The following is a 10,000-nucleotide window of genomic DNA, read 5'->3' as shown; positions in this document are numbered from 1 at the left end:
GAGCCTCCTCCTGCGGGCATGGAGAACCAGGGGGCCTGGGGAGCCTCCTCCTGCGGGCATGGAGAACCAGGGGGCCTGGGGAGCCTCCTCCTGCGGGGATGGGGAACCAGGGGGCCTGGGGAGCCTCCTCCTGCGGGGATGGAGAACCAGGGGGCCTGGGGAGCCTCCTCCTGCGGGCATGGAGAACCAGGGGGCCTGGGGAGCCTCCTCCTGCGGGGATGGAGAACCAGGGCGCCTGGGGAGCCTCCTCCTGCGGGGATGGAGAACCAGGGGCCTGGGGAGCCTCCTCCTGCGGGGATGGAGAACCAAGGGGCCTGGGGAGCCTCCTCCTGCGGGCATGGAGAACATGGGGGTCTGGGGAGCCTCCTCCTGCGGGGATGGAGAACCAGGGGGCCTGGGGAGCCTCCTCCTGCGGTGATGGAGAACCAGGGGCCTGGGGAGCCTCCTCCTGCGGGGATGGGGAACCAGGGGGCCTGGGGAGCCTCCTCCTGCGGGCATGGAGAACCAGGGGGCCTGGGGAGCCTCCTCCTGCGGGGATGGGGAACCAGGGGGCCTGGGGAGCCTCCTCCTGCGGGGATGGAGAACCAGGGGGCCTGGGGAGCCTCCTCCTGCGGTCATGGAGAACCAGGGGGCCTGGGGGGACTCCTCCTGCGGGCATGGAGAACCAGGGGCCTGGGGAGCCTCCTCCTGCGGGGATGGAGAACCAGGGGGCCTGGGGAGCCTCCTCCTGCGGGCATGGAGAACCAGGGGGCCTGGGGAGCCTCCTCCTGCGGGCATGGAGAACCAGGGGGCCTGGGGAGCCTCCTCCTGCGGGGATGGGGAACCAGGGGCCTGGGGAGCCTCCTCCTGCGGGGATGGAGAACCAAGGGGCCTGGGGAGCCTCCTCCTGCGGGCATGGAGAACATGGGGGCCTGGGGAGCCTCCTCCTGCGGGCATGGAGAACCAGGGGGCCTGGGGAGCCTCCTCCTGCGGGCATGGAGAACCAGGGGGCCTGGGGAGCCTCCTCCTGCGGGGATGGGGAACCAGGGGGCCTGGGGAGCCTCCTCCTGCGGGGATGGAGAACCAGGGGGCCTGGGGAGCCTCCTCCTGCGGGCATGGAGAACCAGGGGGCCTGGGGAGCCTCCTCCTGCGGGGATGGAGAACCAGGGCGCCTGGGGAGCCTCCTCCTGCGGGGATGGAGAACCAGGGGCCTGGGGAGCCTCCTCCTGCGGGGATGGAGAACCAAGGGGCCTGGGGAGCCTCCTCCTGCGGGCATGGAGAACATGGGGGTCTGGGGAGCCTCCTCCTGCGGGGATGGAGAACCAGGGGGCCTGGGGAGCCTCCTCCTGCGGGGATGGAGAACCAGGGGGCCTGGGGAGCCTCCTCCTGCGGGCATGGAGAACCAGGGGGCCTGGGGAGCCTCCTCCTGCGGGGATGGGGAACCAGGGGCCTGGGGAGCCTCCTCCTGCGGGCATGGAGAACCAGGGGGCCTGGGGAGCCTCCTCCTGCGGGGATGGGGAACCAGGGGGCCTGGGGAGCCTCCTCCTGCACCAGGGGGCCTGGGGAGCCTCCTCCTGCGGGGATGGGGAACCAGGGGGCCTGGGGAGCCTCCTCCTGCGGTGATGGGGAACCATGGGGCCTGGGGAGCCTCCTCCTGCGGGGATCGGGAACCAGGGGGCCTGGGGAGCCTCCTCCTGCGGTGATGGGGAACCATGGGGCCTGGGGAGCCTCCTCCTGCGGGGATCGGGAACCAGGGGGCCTGGGGAGCCTCCTCCTGCGGGGATGGGGAACCAGGGGCCTGGGGAGCCTCCTCCTGCACCAGGGGGCCTGGGGAGCCTCCTCCTGCGGGGATGGGGAACCAGGGGGCCTGGGGAGCCTCCTCCTGCGGGGATGGGGAACCAGGGGCCTGGGGAACATTTTCAACACTTTGGGGCATTTCACAAGCGCTTCCCTCGCTTACGGCCACACCACCCTGAATGAGCCCGATCTCGTCTGATCTCGGAAGCCAAGCAGGGTCGGGCCCAGTTAGTACTTGGATGGGAGACCGCCTGGGAATACTGGGTGCTGTAAGCATTTTTTTTTGCCATTATTTGTGGGTAGAAAAGTGAGAAAAGTGACCTAAAATAGAACCGGGACTAGGCGGCAGTTCCCCCCACCAGGCGGCGGCATTTGGGGCATTATTTGTGGGTCAGAAAGTGAGAAAAGTGACCTAAAATAGAACCGGGACTAGGCGGCAGTTCCCCCCACCAGGCGGCGGCATTTGGGGCATTATTTGTGGGTCAGAAAGTGAGAAAAGTGACCTAAAATAGAACCGGGACTAGGCGGCAGTTCCCCCCACCAGGCGGCGGCATTTGGGGCATTATTTGTGGGTCAGAAAGTGAGAAAAGTGACCTAAAATAGAACCGGGACTAGGCGGCAGTTCCCCCCACCAGGCGGCGGCATTTGGGGCATTATTTGTGGGTCAGAAAGTGAGAAAAGTGACCTAAAATAGAACCGGGACTAGGCGGCAGTTCCCCCCACCAGGCGGCGGCATTTGGGGCATTATTTGTGGGTCAGAAAGTGAGAAAAGTGACCTAAAATAGAACCGGGACTAGGCGGCAGTTCCCCCCACCAGGCGGCGGCATTTGGGGCATTATTTGTGGGTCAGAAAGTGAGAAAAGTGACCTAAAATAGAACCGGGACTAGGCGGCAGTTCCCCCCACCAGGCGGCGGCATTTGGGGCATTATTTGTGGGTCAGAAAGTGAGAAAAGTGACCTAAAATAGAACCGGGACTAGGCGGCAGTTCCCCCCACCAGGCGGCGGCATTTGGGGCATTATTTGTGGGTCAGAAAGTGAGAAAAGTGACCTAAAATAGAACCGGGACTAGGCGGCAGTTCCCCCCACCAGGCGGCGGCATTTGGGGCATTATTTGTGGGTCAGAAAGTGAGAAAAGTGACCTAAAATAGAACCGGGACTAGGCGGCAGTTCCCCCCACCAGGCGGCGGCATTTGGGGCATTATTTGTGGGTCAGAAAGTGAGAAAAGTGACCTAAAATAGAACCGGGACTAGGCGGCAGTTCCCCCCACCAGGCGGCGGCATTTGGGGCATTATTTGTGGGTCAGAAAGTGAGAAAAGTGACCTAAAATAGAACCGGGACTAGGCGGCAGTTCCCCCCACCAGGCGGCGGCATTTGGGGCATTATTTGTGGGTCAGAAAGTGAGAAAAGTGACCTAAAATAGAACCGGGACTAGGCGGCAGTTCCCCCCACCAGGCGGCGGCATTTGGGGCATTATTTGTGGGTCAGAAAGTGAGAAAAGTGACCTAAAATAGAACCGGGACTAGGCGGCAGTTCCCCCCACCAGGCGGCGGCATTTGGGGCATTATTTGTGGGTCAGAAAGTGAGAAAAGTGACCTAAAATAGAACCGGGACTAGGCGGCAGTTCCCCCACCAGGTGGCGGCATTTGGGGACCCGTAGTGTGGGCAGAAAACTCACCAAAGTGACTTAAAATAGAACCGGTGCAGGCGGCATGTTCCCCCACCAGATGGCGGCATTTGGGGACCCGTAGTGTGGGCAGAAAACTCACCAAAGTGACTTAAAATAGAACCGGTGCAGGCGGCATGTTCCCCCACCAGATGGCGGCATTTGGGGACCCGTAGTGTGGGTAGAAAACTCACCAAAGTGACTTAAAATAGAACCGGTGCAGGCGGCATGTTCCCCCACCAGATGGCGGCATTTGGGGACCCGTAGTGTGGGTAGAAAACTCACCAAAGTGACTTAAAATAGAACCGGTGCAGGCGGCATGTTCCCCCACCAGATGGCGGCATTTGGGGACCCGTAGTGTGGGCAGAAAACTCACCAAAGTGACTTAAAATAGAACCGGTGCAGGCGGCATGTTCCCCCACCAGATGGCGGCATTTGGGGACCCGTAGTGTGGGCAGAAAACTCACCAAAGTGACTTAAAATAGAACCGGTGCAGGCGGCATGTTCCCCCACCAGATGGCGGCATTTGGGGACCCGTAGTGTGGGCAGAAAACTCACCAAAGTGACTTAAAATAGAACCGGTGCAGGCGGCATGTTCCCCCACCAGATGGCGGCATTTGGGGACCCGTAGTGTGGGCAGAAAACTCACCAAAGTGTCCTAAAATAGAACCGGGACCAGGGGGCCTCTTCCCCCACCAGGTGGCGGGCTTGGGGGGCTTGGTTTCCGGGTAGAAAACTCACCAAAGTGTCCTAAAATAGAACCGGGACCAGGGGGCATGTTCCCCCACCAGGCGGCGGGCTTGGGGGGCTTGGTTTGCGGGTAGAAAACTCACCAAAGTGTCCTAAAATAGAACCGGGACCAGGGGGCCTCTTCCCCCACCAGGCGGCGGGCTTGGGGGGCTTGGTTTGCGGGTAGAAAACTCACCAAAGTGACCTAAAATAGAACCGGGCTAGGCGGCATGTTCCCCCACCAGGCGGCGGGCTTGGGGGGCTTGGTTTGCGGGTAGAAAACTCACCAAAGTGTCCTAAAATAGAACCGGGACCAGGGGGCATGTTCCCCCACCAGGCGGCGGGCTTGGGGGGCTTGGTTTGCGGGTAGAAAACTCACCAAAGTGTCCTAAAATAGAACCGGGACCAGGGGGCCTCTTCCCCCACCAGGCGGCGGGCTTGGGGGGCTTGGTTTGCGGGTAGAAAACTCACCAAAGTGACCTAAAATAGAACCGGGCCAGGCGGCATGCTCCCCCACCAGGCGGCGGGCTTGGGGGGCTTGGTTTGCGGGTAGAAAACTCACCAAAGTATCGGCAAAATAGAACCAGGGAAGGGGGGGATGTCGGTCACAAGGTGCCCGAGTCAGAGAACCAGGAAAACGGACATAAATCCAGAAAACCTCGGTGTCTGACTGCTCCTCAAAAAGTGGTCTTTTTGATGTCACGAGCGCAACCACCTAGAGGTTAATGGGGAGGGATGGTGTGAGCGCAAACGGATTTTTCCTAAGTGTGACTGCTCCTCAAAAAGTGGTCTTTTTGATGTCACGAGCGCAACCACCTAGAGGTTAATGGGGAGGGATGGTGTGAGCGCAAACGGATTTTTCCTAAGTGTGACTGCTCCTCAAAAAGTGGTCTTTTTGATGTCACGAGCGCAACCACCTAGAGGTTAATAGGGAGCGAGTACAACAGGGGAGGGAGTGAATGGGCTCGGACTGTGGCCGAGCCTGGTGCCTCAAAATCGGACAAGGTTGGACTGGAAGCCCGCTGAGAACTCTGGTTCTTTTGCCAGACGAAACGAATTTTTTCCGAGTGTGACTGCTCTGCAAAAAGTGGTCTTTTTGATGTCACGAGCGCAACCACCTAGAGGTTAATGGGGAGGGAGTGGAAAAAACGACAAAGTGTTGAGCTCCGGACCGGGATGGCGGGCGACTCGAGCGGTCATGCCCGACTTTGAGACACTTTGTCGCGGTCATGCGAGCGACCTCCACTGCTCCCCGGAGGTGCCCCGGACCGGGTTGGCGGGTGACTCGAGCGGTCCTGCCCGACTTTGAGACACTTTGTCGCGGTCATGCGGGCGTCCTCCGCCGGTCCCCGGAGGTGCCCCGGACCGGGTTGGCGGGTGACTCGAGCGGTCATGCCCGACTTTGAGACACTTTGTCGCGGTCATGCGGGCGACCTCCGCCGGTCCCTGGAGGTGCCCCGGACCGGGTTGGCGGGTGACTCGAGCGGTCGTGCCCGACTTTGAGACACTTTGTCGCGGTCATGCGGCCGTCCTCCGCCGGTCCCTGGAGGTGCCCCGGACCGGGTTGGCGGGTGACTCGAGCGGTCGTGCCCGACTTTGAGACACTTTGTCGCGGTCATGCGGGCGTCCTCCGCCGGTCCCTGGAGGTGCCCCGGACCGGGTTGGCGGGTGACTCGAGCGGTCGTGCCCGACTTTGAGACACTTTGTCGCGGTCATGCGGGCGTCCTCCGCCGGTCCCTGGAGGTGCCCCGGACCGGGTTGGCGGGTGACTCGAGCGGTCATGCCCGACTTTGAGACACTTTGTCGCGGTCATGCGGGCGTCCTCCGCCGGTCCCTGGAGGTGCCCCGGACCGGGTTGGCGGGTGACTCGAGCGGTCGTGCCCGACTTTGAGACACTTTGTCGCGGTCATGCGGGCGTCCTCCGCCGGTCCCTGGAGGTGCCCCGGACCGGGTTGGCGGGTGACTCGAGCGGTTGTGCCCGACTTTGAGACACTTTGTCGCGGTCATGCGGGCCTCCTCCGCCGGTCCCTGGAGGTGCCCCGGACCGGGTTGCCGGGTGACTCGAACGGTCATGACCGACTTTGAGACACTTTGTCGCGGTCATGCGGGCGTCCTCCGCCGGTCCCTGGAGGTGCCCCGGACCGGGTTGGCGGGTGACTCGAGCGGTCGTGCCCGACTTTGAGACACTTTGTCGCGGTCATGCGGGCGTCCTCCGCCGGTCCCTGGAGGTGCCCCGGACCGGGTTGGCGGGTGACTCGAGCGGTCGTGCCCGACTTTGAGACACTTTGTCGCGGTCATGCGGGCGTCCTCCGCCGGTCCATGGAGGTGCCCCGGACCGGGTTGGCGGGTGACTCGAGCGGTCATGCCCGACTTTGAGACACTTTGTCGCGGTCATGCGGGCGTCCTCCGCCGGTCCCTGGAGGTGCCCCGGACCGGGTTGGCGGGTGACTCGAGCGGTCGTGCCCGACTTTGAGACACTTTGTCGCGGTCATGCGGGCGTCCTCCGCCGGTCCCTGGAGGTGCCCCGGACCGGGTTGGCGGGTGACTCGAGCGGTCGTGCCCGACTTTGAGACACTTTGCCGCGGTCATGCGGGCGACCTCCGCCGGTCCCTGGATGGCGGGCTCCAGTGAGGTCGGCGGGGGAAGGCTCGGGCTGAGGCCGACTTCGGTGCCTCAAAGTCGGACAAGGTTGGATTGGATGTCCGCTGTGTTGAGGACCAGTGGCATTCGGCGGTGGAACGCTCAGAACTTGGCCGACATCGGTGCCTCAACGTCGGACAAGGTTGGAGTGGATGACCGCTGATAACTCTGGTTCTTTTGCCAGACGAAAGAAATTTTTCCCGAGTGTGACTGCTCTGAAAAAAGTGGTCTTTTTGATGTCACGAGCGCAACCACCTAGAGGTTAATAGGGAGGCACCATAACAGGAGAGGGAGTGAAAAGGCTCGGACGGTGGCCGAGCCTGGTGCCTCAAAATCGGACAAGGTTGGAGTGGATGACCGCTGAAAACTCTGGTTCTTTTGCCAGACGAAAGAAATTTTTCCCGAGTGTGACTGCTCTGCAAAAAGTGGTCTTTTTGATGTCACGAGCGCAACCACCTAGAGGTTAATAGGGAGGCACCATAACAGGAGAGGGAGTGAAAAGGCTCGGAGGGTGGCCGAGCCTGGTGCCTCAAAATCGGACAAGGTTGGAGTGGATGACCGCTGAAAACTCTGGTTCTTTTGCCAGACGAAAGACATTTTTCCCGAGTGTGACTGCTCTGCAAAAAGTGGTCTTTTTGATGTCACGAGCGCAACCACCTAGAGGTTAATAGGGAGGCACCATAACAGGAGAGGGAGTGAAAAGGCTCGGAGGGTGGCCGAGCCTGGTGCCTCAAAATCGGACAAGGTTGGAGTGGATGACCGCTGAAAACTCTGGTTCTTTTGCCAGACGAAAGAAATTTTTCCCGAGTGTGACTGCTCTGCAAAAAGTGGTCTTTTTGATGTCACGAGCGCAACCACCTAGAGGTTAATAGGGAGGCACCATAACAGGAGAGGGAGTGAAAAGGCTCGGAGGGTGGCCGAGCCTGGTGCCTCAAAATCGGACAAGGTTGGAGTGGATGACCGCTGAAAACTCTGGTTCTTTTGCCAGACGAAAGAAATTTTTCCCGAGTGTGACTGCTCTGAAAAAAGTGGTCTTTTTGATGTCACGAGCGCAACCACCTAGAGGTTAATAGGGAGGCACCATAACAGGAGAGGGAGTGAAAAGGCTCGGAGGGTGGCCGAGCCTGGTGCCTCAAAATCGGACAAGGTTGGAGTGGATGACCGCTGAAAACTCTGGTTCTTTTGCCAGACGAAAGAAATTTTTTCCGAGTGTGACTGCTCTGCAAAAAGTGGTCTTTTTGATGTCACGAGCGCAACCACCTAGAGGTTAATAGGGAGGCACCATAACAGGAGAGGGAGTGAAAAGGCTCGGAGGGTGGCCGAGCCTGGTGCCTCAAAATCGGACAAGGTTGGAGTGGATGACCGCTGAAAACTCTGGTTCTTTTGCCTGACGAAAGAAATTTTTTCCGAGTGTGACTGCTCTGCAAAAAGTGGTCTTTTTGATGTCACGAGCGCAACCACCTAGAGGTTAATAGGGAGGCACCATAACAGGAGAGGGAGTGAAAAGGCTCGGAGGGTGGCCGAGCCTGGTGCCTCAAAATCGGACAAGGTTGGAGTGGATGACCGCTGAAAACTCTGGTTCTTTTGCCAGACGAAAGAAATTTTTTCCGAGTGTGACTGCTCTGCAAAAAGTGGTCTTTTTGATGTCACGAGCGCAACCACCTAGAGGTTAATAGGGAGGCACCATAACAGGAGAGGGAGTGAAAAGGCTCGGAGGGTGGCCGAGCCTGGTGCCTCAAAATCGGACAAGGTTGGAGTGGATGGCCGCGGAGAACTCTGGTTCTTTTGCCAGACGAAAGAAATTTTTTCCGAGTGTGACTGCTCTGCAAAAAGTGGTCTTTTTGATGTCACGAGCGCAACCACCTAGAGGTTAATAGGGAGGCACCATAACAGGAGAGGGAAGGAAAAGGCTCGGAGGGTGGCCGAGCCTGGTGCCTCAAAGTCGGACAAGGTTGGAGTGGATGGCCGCGGAGAACTCTGGTTCTTTTGCCTGACGAAAGAAATTTTTTCCGAGTGTGACTGCTCTGCAAAAAGTGGTCTTTTTGATGTCACGAGCGCAACCACCTAGAGGTTAATAGGGAGGCACCATAACAGGAGAGGGAAGGAAAGGGCTCGGAGGGTGGCCGAGCCTGGTGCCTCAAAATCGGACAAGGTTGGAGTGGATGGCCGCGGAGAACTCTGGTTCTTTTGCCTGACGAAAGAAATTTTTTCCGAGTGTGACTGCTCTGCAAAAAGTGGTCTTTTTGATGTCACGAGCGCAACCACCTAGAGGTTAATAGGGAGGCACCATAACAGGAGAGGGAGTGAAAAGGCTCGGAGGGTGGCCGAGCCTGGTGCCTCAAAATCGGACAAGGTTGGAGTGGATGAACGCGGAGAACTCTGGTTCTTTTGCCAGACGAAAGAAATTTTTTCCGAGTTTGACTGCTCTGCAAAAAGTGGTCTTTTTGATGTCACGAGCGCAACCACCTAGAGGTTAATAGGGAGGCACCATAACAGGAGAGGGAGTGAAAAGGCTCGGAGGGTGGCCGAGCCTGGTGCCTCAAAATCGGACAAGGTTGGAGTGGATGGCCGCGGAGAACTCTGGTTCTTTTGCCAGACGAAAGAAATTTTTTCCGAGTGTGACTGCTCCTCAAAAAGTGGTCTTTTTGATGTCACGAGCGCAACCACCTAGAGGTTAATAGGGAGGCACCATAACAGGAGAGGGAAGGAAAGGGCTCGGAGGGTGGCCGAGCCTGGTGCCTCAAAATCGGACAAGGTTGGAGTGGATGGCCGCGGAGAACTCTGGTTCTTTTGCCTGACGAAAGAAATTTTTTCCGAGTGTGACTGCTCTGCAAAAAGTGGTCTTTTTGATGTCACGAGCGCAACCACCTAGAGGTTAATAGGGAGGCACCATAACAGGAGAGGGAAGGAAAAGGCTCGGAGGGTGGCCGAGCCTGGTGCCTCAAAGTCGGACAAGGTTGGAGTGGATGGCCGCGGAGAACTCTGGTTCTTTTGCCTGACGAAAGAAATTTTTTCCGAGTGTGACTGCTCCTCAAAAAGTGGTCTTTTTGATGTCACGAGCGCAACCACCTAGAGGTTAATAGGGAGGCACCATAACAGGAGAGGGAAGGAAAGGGCTCGGAGGGTGGCCGAGCCTGGTGCCTCAAAGTCGGACAAGGTTGGAGTGGATGGCCGCGGAGAACTCTGGTTC

General features: G+C 59.2%; 1 non-coding gene across 1 annotated transcript; it reads left to right on the top strand.

The window, feature by feature from the left end:
• The first annotated feature begins 1,933 nt into the window (after positions 1–1,933).
• On the top strand, positions 1,934–2,052 carry LOC148058772 (5S ribosomal RNA). Its single transcript, XR_015709528.1, has one exon. It is a non-coding gene; the product is annotated as a 5S ribosomal RNA (ribosomal RNA).
• Positions 2,053–10,000: the final 7,948 nt, after the last annotated feature.

Source organism: Callionymus lyra, unplaced genomic scaffold (assembly GCF_982586985.1).
Source record: "Callionymus lyra unplaced genomic scaffold, fCalLyr1.hap1.1 HAP1_SCAFFOLD_48, whole genome shotgun sequence".
Lineage (NCBI taxonomy): Eukaryota > Metazoa > Chordata > Actinopteri > Syngnathiformes > Callionymidae > Callionymus > Callionymus lyra.
The sequence above is the reverse complement of the archived record's forward strand: the minus strand, read 5'-3'. Positions and strand labels throughout refer to the sequence as shown.